The following is a 9,701-nucleotide window of genomic DNA, read 5'->3' on the forward strand; positions in this document are numbered from 1 at the left end:
TAAAGTCAACAACTCACCTAAATTAAATAAACCATATCCTAACTGCATTCTTAAATAAAGTTTGTTTTCTAAAAACTTCCTAGTGGGTCAATTGGATCATACCTTGAACAATATACCATGTTCTCACCCCAATGCCAAAATCAAAAGGGAAAGGAGGGCAGCATGCAGTAACTCGCAGAAGAGGAGGAAGAATCTCAGGTGATGGCAAGGACCTGCATGGGGGTATAGAGCTAGGGACACTTTCATTGACTCTCAATTTGTGATGTTTAGGACCAAGGTGTGAAAACCTTTCCCACCATGAAATCTGACATCCACTCACTGCTATGGTGTCTGTGGAAGGTCACCCCAACGATGGCTACATTTATGGATAGAGCACTAAAACAATTGGCCGGACACTACAGGGGAATAATGATGATTTGCAGTGAGGACAAAACAATGCTCTTCTTCTCCTCAGCTCTCTGTTTGACTTCTGCCAGACAGGGAGCTGAATGCAACTTGCCAATTAACAAGCTTAACATGGACTTCAGAGACACTGGATGACAAACCTCAGCTACTACTCCCCCTCCAAGGTTCTGGTGTTTTTTTCCACTTATGTATGAGGTGGGCAGACTCTTTGTCAGCCCTTGGTATCCACATCACTGGAGAAGTTCAGCAGATATGAGAGGCCTGGGTGTTGATGTTGGCAGGGAGAGGTGTAAACCTTCCATGGATGGAGCATTGGGGGGTGGGAAATGAGGGGAGTGGCTTGTGCCAGCAGAAGTGCTGCATTATTGCGTGGTCAGTATGGGAGTTGGGAGAGACATAGCATTGCCATTCTCTCACTGCACAAGGGTGAAGCAGTAAGTTTGAGCAGGGATCTGTGGAACATGGCACAACGACATGACAACACGGAGGAGCTGTATGGGTGACCAAACTGATGTTTAATATAAGAACAGTATTACAATAGTGACTTATAACTACTAGTGCCTATGTTCACCTGTGCGCACTAGGTGCCTATTGTTTCTTACTCTTCCTCACTCTCCCTTTATGTCTAGGTGTGTCTCCAGGAACAATAGCCTGCTGTTTTCAACACTGTGTTGCCTGAAATGACATTGGCTTCCGTTCCCTGCTGGACCTTGAGGATGTGGATGTAACAGTGCTGCCCTCCTTGGTGTGTGGGGGTGGGGATGTGTCATTCACAGGGAGGAGGGTGTCAGGTGGGCTGGACACCCCTAGGGTCCCTTGGGTGGAAGGCCCCAGGCCGTGCACCTGCCTATCCTCTTCCATTCAGGTGCCTGGAGTCCCCCGGGCTAGTCCAAGAGACAGAGGGACAGCTGGAGTACAATCCAAAAGCCCTGCCATCCTATGGTGCTGACACTCAGTTGAATCCCTGCATCATGGAGGCCATAAGCTGAACTTTAGCTGTGTTGTTAATGAGCTTCCACCAATTCACATCAGACAGTAGAAGTTCATAGGAAAATGTTATTATCTCTGAGTAAGTTACTCATTGAGTGTTCAGCTCAGCTTGTGCCTTGCATCTTGAAAAGATCTGCCTGTAGGTAGACAGGATCAAAGGCAATGGGAACTGATCTGCAGGTACTTGGTATTTCAGCCCTAAATGACAATTATAGGTAACATTGTAAATTTGGTTTATTACAGTTCGGTTCCCAAAGCAAAAAGTGTCAACAAGAAAAAAAAACACTCCAAAAAAAAATCAATCCTGGCTTGATTGTTTCTCCAAAATGAATTTCTGAGGTAAAATAAATTCTTTCAGTGACATGGAGCCTGACATTGTAACATCACAAATAATGTCCAAGAACTCCGATTGGATTTGGAGATCCCTGTATGAATGAAACTTCCGAATCTGAAGCAATCTGTTCTCAAGTGCTCTGACAGAGTGTAAATGTACAGACAATGAACTTTGATGGGCTTGAAGCACTTAGGGAGGCTCAGGATTCAGGATCTACTGAACAAATCACATTTCACAGTTGCCCTTCAGATGATATACCAGGACCTGAATTCTGATGGAGAAACTACTGAAGGTCAATCCATTTGTCTGAACAACTGATCTGAAAGTAATGGAAGAAAACCAGGAAATTATTAGCCTCACCTACTGCAAGACCTGAAGATGCTAAAGTCAACATTAAGGTCAGCAGACTGCAAAGTGCTTCACACATGCATATGCTGCTTCCAAGCTGTATATGGGATTGTTGTGTACTGGCACATGCTAGGATGTGGGAATGATGTGGATATGCCAGTGTTGGCCTGGGGTAAACATAGTAAAAAGTCTGACAACACCAGGTTTAAGTCCAACTGATTTATTTGATAGTAAACTCACAAACTTTTGAGGTTAAGCTCTTCTTCAGGTGAATGGAGAGCTCTGGCCTCAGACAGAGCATATAAAGCACGGACAGTTTACAGGTTACTGATTAGAATGCGAATCTTTACACCTAACCTGCTGTTCAAGTCCTAAAGTGGCCGACAATGTGGGAATGTGGGATGTGGGGTTGTGGGATGTTTCCCACATCCTTTAGGATGTGGGAAGACAGTGAGATAATGCTAGGAATGAATATCTCCAACTCTGCTCAATCAGATCACAGCACCCCACCAATCTCACAACAATATTTGGGGTATCAATTAGTAGCCGTCTATCTCTGAGTCATTTCTGGATTCTGGATTCATGTCCTTCATTTTGTTGACATTGAGGGAGAGATTACTGTTGCCATACCAGTTCACCAGATTCTCTATCTCATTCCTGTCTCGTCACTGTTTGAGATCCGACCCACTATGGTGGTATCTTCAGCAAATTTGAAAATTGAATTAGAGGGGAATTTGGCCATACAGTCATAGGTGTGTAAGGAGTATAGTAGGAGGCTGAGAACACTGTCTTGAGAGGCACCACGGTTGAGGATGATCATGGAGGAGGTGTTGTTGCCTATCCTTACTGATCGTTTGATAAGGTCCCACATGGCAGACTGGTCCAAAAACTAAAATCACATGGGATTTGGGGTGGGCTGGCTAGATGGATACAGAACTGGCTTGGTTATAGAACACAGTAAGAAGTCTCACAACAAGGGGTTAAAGTCCAACAGGTTTATTTGTAGCAAACGCCACTAGCTTTCGGAACTAGCTGTTCCTTCATCAAGTGGCCAGTTCCGAAAGCTAGTGGCATTTGCTATAAATTAACCTGTTGGACTTTAACCTGGTGTTGTGGGACTTCTTACTGTGTTTACCTCAGTCCAGTGCTGGCATCTCCACATCTTGGTTATAGAAGACAGAGAGTAGCGGTGGAAGGGTATTTTTCAGAATGGAGATCTGTAGCTAGTGGTTTTCTGCAGGGATCAGCGCTGGGATCCCTGTTGTTTGTAATATATATATATATATATATATAAATGATTTGGAGGAAAATATGAGTGGTCTAACTAGTAAGTTTGCAGATGACTCAAGATTGGTGGATTTTTGATAGTGCTGAGAATTGTCAGAGGATACGACAGGATATGGATAGATTGGAGACTTGGACACAGAAATAGCAGATGGAGTTTAATCCAGACAAATGTGATGTGATGCATTTTGGAGGATCTATTTTAGTATGAATTAACATGTTAATGGCAGAACGCTTGGAACATTAACCTGCAGAGGAACCTGGGCATACAGGTCCACAGTTCTCTAAAAGTGCTAACACGAGTGGCCAAGGTGATTAAGAAGGCATATGGCATGCTTGCCTTCATCAGCCAGGGCATTGAGTACAGGAGTTGGGGAATCATATTGTGGTTATTATAAAACCTTGGTTAGGCCACTTATGGAATATTGCATGCAGTTCTGGTCACCACACTATCAGAAGTACGTGGAAGCTTTGGAGAGGGTGCAAAGAAGGTTCACCATAATGTTTCCTGATCTCAAGGGTGTTGGCTATGAGGAGAAGTTGAATAAACTAGGATTATTTTCACTAGAAAGACAGAGGCTGAGGGGAGACCTGATACAGGTCTACAAAATTATGAGATTCATAGGGTGGATAGTCAGAAGTGGAAGTGTCAATTACAATGGGGCACAAGTTCAAGTTGAGAGGGGGAAAGTTTAAGGGAGATGTGCGAGAGACATTTTTCATGCAGACAGTGGTGGGTGCTTGGAACATGCTAGCAGAAGATGTAATGGAAACTGACTCAATAGCAACATTTAAGGGACATTCAGGTGGGAACATGAATAGGGAGGAAATTTTGGACAAATGTGAGGTAATGCATTTTGGAAGGTCTAATACAGATTGGAAATATATAATAAGTGGCAGAACCCTTAAGAATATTGACAGACGTACCAGACCATTGATAGACATACCATACCATAAATGGCAGAACCTTTAAAGAGTATTGATAGACAAAGGGACCTGGGTGTACAATACACAGGTTCCTGAAAGTGGCAACGCAGATGGAGAAAGTAGTCAAGAAGGCATATGGCACGCTTGCCTTCATTGACTGGGGTATTGAGTTTAAAAATTGGCAAGTCATGATGCAGCTTATAGAACCTTAGGCTGCACTTAGAATATAGTGTTCAATTCTGGTCACGCACTACCAGAAGGGTGTGGAGGCTTTGGAAAGGGCACAGAAAAGATTTACCAGGATGTTGCCTGGTATAGAGGGCATTAGCTGAGGAGAGGTGAGAGAAACTTGGTTTGTTCTCACTGGAGCGATGGAGGTTGAGGGGAGATCTGATAGAAGTCTACAAGATTGTGAGAAGCATGGACAGAGTGGATAGTCAGGAGTTTTTTCCCGGGGTGGAAGAGTCAATTACTAGGGGACATAGGTTTAAGGTGCGAGGGACAAGGTTTAAAGGAGATGTACGAGGCAGAATTTTTACACTGAGTAATGCGGCCTGGAACTCATTACCGAGGGAGGTGGTGGAAGCAGAATCGGTAGTGATTTTTAAGGGGCATCTTGACAAGTACATGAATAGGATGGGAATAGAGGGATATAGTCCGCGGAAGGATAGAGGGTTTTAGTTAAGTCGGGCAGCATGGTCAGTGCAGGCTTGAAAGGCTGAAGGGCCTGTTCCTGTGCTGTAATTTTCTTTGTTCTTTGTTCGTTGTTCTTTGAAATCGAGGGATATGGACCGAGTAGGGGCAGAAGGTTTTTTTTTAGTTAGGGCATCATGATTGGCACAGGCTTGGAGGGCCAAAGGGCCTGTTTCAATGCTCTACTTTCTTTGTTCTTTGACAGCTGCAGTGTCAGTGTTGCAGTCTTTTATGAGGCATTATAGTGAAGACCCATCGACCTGCTTGGGTGGGTGAAAAGATACCATGACACTATGTTGTCAAGGACAAGGGAGTTATCCCTGTTGTCCTGGCAACTGGGGAGATAGTCAGCATTTTGGAGGACTACAGCTAATTACATAGGAGGAAGACTTGCTGAATGGTAAATAAATTTCAACATAGGTTAATGTGAATTAGTACATTTTGATGGGAAGAATAAGGAGATAATTTATTACTTGGAAGGTTCACAGGTAGGTGGATTAAAGGAACAAAGGAATCTTGGAAAACAAGTACACTGATAACATTGAGCCACAGGTTAGCAAGTCCATAAAAAAGGACCGCTTTCCAGCAGTTTCTTCTCTTGAAAAAAGAAAGCTAATAGAGGTATATAAATTTATAAAAGATTTTGACAGAGCCGATACAGGGAAATTGTTTCCACCTGTGGGGAAGAGCAAAACTAGAAGTCATCGATATAAGATGGTAACCAAGAAATCCAATAGGGAATTCGAAAGAAAATTATTTAAAGAACTGTGGGAGAAATGTGGAATCCTCTACCACGTGGAGTGGTTGAAGCGAAGAATAGTAATCAGTTTAAGGGGAAACAGTTGTGGGAGAGGGGAATAGCTCATTATGATGGTAGACTTAGATGAGAAAAGAAGGGAGAATTCTCAAGTGAAGCATAAATCCTGGTGTGGGCTGGCGGGGTTGAAAGTCCAGCTTTTATGCTATGTGTCATATGTAATCCTGTGTTATGTTCTGGGCTCTGTTTCAGAAGTCCATCAACAGGAACTCTGCTATGTACGGTACTAAAATGACAATTGGAGTCCTATGAATGTCATGTTTTCTTATTTGATAGGGTATCAGTTAGATGGGTGTCTCATCATTTAGGACAATAAGACCTGAAAAGTTACGGATGGCTCCACTGTTGGGAATAATAGGGCAATATGTCATTCCCTGACAAGTTTTGTGATTTTGTTTCATTTAGGTGGGAGGCCTCAAAATCCTCTCCTCACAATCTTTATTTCTTTGATTTTTCCTGTTATACCTCCTTTTGTTTCCCACACATTTAGGGGGAGATTCTCTTATTGCGACCAGCAACTATTCTGACAGGTCAGGCTGGAAGAATCGCGTCATTGGCCTTTTTCTGGGATTTGCACATGTACTGGGAATGCATGCGCATCTCCCAGAGCCAGTAAACAGTCAGAGTCCAGACCACACTGGAAACTGGCGGGAAAATAGGTAAGTCACTTGAATCTTTTTTTAATGTAGTTTACATTTGTTTTGCATTTCATTATTGGGAACTTGCCGATCCCGGTAGAATCTCCCACCCCGCCAAGAGTACTTCATTCCAGCGGGGTTTAGGGTAGCCCTCTGCATTCGGGAAACTAGTGGGAGACCCTGCTGGAATGAAAGGAGGGCAATTGGATCCCCCAGAGGTTGGGCACGGGGGGGGATGATGCCCTTTGGGCATGGGGACCCTGGCAATGCCAGCCTGTGCCCTCTGGCATTGCCCAAGAAGCAAAGTGCCCATGCTGAGGGGGCACCTTGGCACTGCCCACCAGGCATCGGGTAGTGTCGGGGGGACAGGGCCTACTGTGGGTGGAGCCTGAGGGTGATAGTTAGCAGTTCCCGCTGCCACTTTGAATTGCGATCAGTCTGGGCTGGAGAGAGGCCAGAGGTTGGGGCGCACTGTGGAGGGATGGTTTGCTGGGGGGAGAGCCTGTCTCCCGGGAGGATGTCTGACCCCGTGGTGGGTCAGTGGGGAGAGGGCGTCCGCTGGGGTGGGGGGATCGCTGCTGGGTGCGGGGGGTGGGGGGATCACTGTCAGACTCCGGTGTGAATAGAACCCAGCCACTACCCCCCGGGTTTTTAATGAGATTCCTGACTGGGACCTCTGCAGTGCACAGAGTGGGGAGATTCAGGTAAGAAGCTGCACTGACAAAACAGTCGTGATCTAGATCAGTTTTCCCACCAATTCAGCACTTTTGGGAGCATCGTCCCCTTAACTTCTGCACTTTTACATTTTCTGATCCCCAGTCTAGAACTTTATAGGCCATGCTTGGTCTTTTCCTCTGTCACTGGACTATATGTGTGTGTGTGTGTTTGCGGTCTTTTCCTCTGTCGCTGGTGTGTGTGTGTGTGTGTGTGTGTGTTTTCCTTCCCTTTTCTTATACTCTGTTCTTAAACACTCTTCATTTGTCATATCGTTCAGTTTTGAGGCAAGCTTTTACACATGAATCGTTAACATTTTCACATTCTGTCAATGAGTGCTGTCTAACCGACTGATAAAAGTTTATAAATTATGAGAGGTAAAGATAGGGTGAACAGTTGAAGCTTTTCCCCAGGGCAGAAATGACAATTACAAGGGGGCACAAGTTCAAGATAAGGGGGGAAAGGTTCAGTGGAGATGTGTGGGGAAGTCTTCTTACACAGAGGACGGTGGGGGCCTGGAATGCACTGCCAAGTGAGGTGGTTGAAGCTGTTACGTTAGCCATACTTGGGACTTACCTTGATAGGCATATGAACAGACAAAGAATAGAGGGATATAAGCAGTCGGTCTAGATAGGTAAACATGATTGACGCAGGCTTGGAAGGCCGAAGAACCTGTTCCTATGCTGTATTGTTTTTTGTTCTTTGAGTATCTCTGAAACTTATTATTTTTGTTCCAATTTGAGCTGTAGACATGTGCAATGCATTGTTAAATTTTGAACAGCGCACCTTACACTTAAATCCCACCTGTTATGAATGGGCCAATTTAATAAATCAGTTTGGGAAAACAGATTGCCATTATTCTTCTGTTATGGCAGAGACCATGATTTTCCAGGCCATTGAAAGCAGCAGCTTCTTACTGGTTGATTTGCTGCTAGGTTACATGCTGTTACCTTCCTGTTGTGTTGCATGCATACCACCTGTTCTGTTCATCGCCCCACTTCAGAAAATATCTGACTGGAGGCTTTCTGGATTAAGAGATTCTACTGAAAACCTAGTTTCTCATACCTCCAGGATCATCTGTTATTTGTCTGGTCATGTATGTTGCTGGCATTTTACTTGACTTTGGCAGTTCCAAAAGCATGGTTGAAAAATCATTGTGAACACACATTATTCACTAAATTATATAATTTACCATCGTACTAGCTCATCTTTATTTACTTCAGGCAAGTACTAAATGTAAGCCAGCATTTTACAGTTCTTAGTAATTAGCCACAAAAAACATTTTGGAATTATTTAGTATATGATTTTTCATTTCAATACATTGACTAGATTGGCAGAACGTATTCGCCAAGGTTAACTCCTAAAGGACTGCAGTTCCTTTCTTATCGAACGGTAAAAATTCCTTTCATTGGCCCAGAAAGAAGTATTATTTGGGCTTCTCCCCTTTACCTACATGATTGTGAGGGTGGGATCTCCATACAGGTAAAAACTAATTATAGTATGCCCACTGCCATTCAAAGTGTACTACCTGAATGGCTGTAAATTGGGAGAGGGGAATGTACAGCGGGACCTGGGTGCACCAGTTGCTGAAGGTAAGCAGGTGCAGCAGTAAAAAAGGCAAATGGTATGTTCGCCTTCATTGCAAGAGGTTTTGAGTACAGGAGCAGTAATTGTTGTTGCAATTATACAGGGCCTTGGTGTGGCCACACCTAGAGTATTGTGTGCAGTTTCAGTTTCCTTTTCTAAAGAAGGGTGTTCTTGCTCTTGAGTGAGTGCAGCAAAGTTTTACCAGGCTGATTCTAGGATTGCAGAACTGATGTATGAGGAGAGATTGACTATGTTAGGCTTGTTTTCACTGGAGTTCAGATGAATGAGAGGGGATCTTATAGAGGCGTATAAAATTCTAACAGGACTAGACAGGGTAAATGCAGGAAATATGTTCGTGCTGGTGGGGGAGCCGAGAACCAGGGGTCATTGCCTGAGGATTCGGGATAGACACAGTAAGAAGTCTCACAACACCAGGTTAAAATTCAACCAATTTATTTGATAGTAAACTCACAAGCTTTCTGGGTTTGCCCCTTCGTCAGATGAGTGGAGAGTTCTGGCCTCAGGCAGAGCATATAACAGCACATGCAGTTTACAGATTACTGGTTGGAATGCGAGTCTTTACAACTAACCTGCTATTCATGTCTTAAAGATGCAGACAATGTGAGTGGAAAGAGCATTAGGCATAGGTTAAAGAGATGTGTATTGTCTCCAGACAGTACAGTAAGTGAGATTTTGCAAACCCTGGCAAGTCATGGGGGTTACAGATAGTGCGACATGAACCCAAGATCCCGGGTGAGACCTTTAACCTGTTGTTGTGAGACTTCTGACTGTGTTTACCCCAGTCCACATCTCCACATCATGATTCAGGATGGACCATTTAGGATGGAAGTGAGGAGACATTTCTTTATGCTGTGAGTGGTGAACCTGTGGAATTCATTACCACAGGAAGTAGTTGATGCCAAAACATTAAATGTATTCAAGAGACAGCTAGAATAGCACTTGG

At 44.0% G+C, this 9,701-nt stretch overlaps 1 long non-coding RNA gene across 1 annotated transcript; it reads left to right on the forward strand.

Moving 5' to 3' along the window:
- The first annotated feature begins 1,077 nt into the window (after positions 1 to 1,077).
- On the forward strand, positions 1,078 to 6,362 carry LOC145345018 (uncharacterized). Its single transcript, XR_013887017.1, has 3 exons — positions 1,078 to 1,150; positions 1,968 to 2,127; positions 6,289 to 6,362. It is a non-coding gene; the product is annotated as an uncharacterized LOC145345018 (long non-coding RNA).
- The last annotated feature ends 3,339 nt before the right edge of the window (positions 6,363 to 9,701 follow it).

The sequence above is a fragment of the Carcharhinus amblyrhynchos genome, chromosome 7, assembly GCF_965287045.1.
Source record: "Carcharhinus amblyrhynchos chromosome 7, sCarAmb.v2.hapA, whole genome shotgun sequence".
Taxonomy (NCBI): Eukaryota; Metazoa; Chordata; class Chondrichthyes; order Carcharhiniformes; family Carcharhinidae; genus Carcharhinus; species Carcharhinus amblyrhynchos.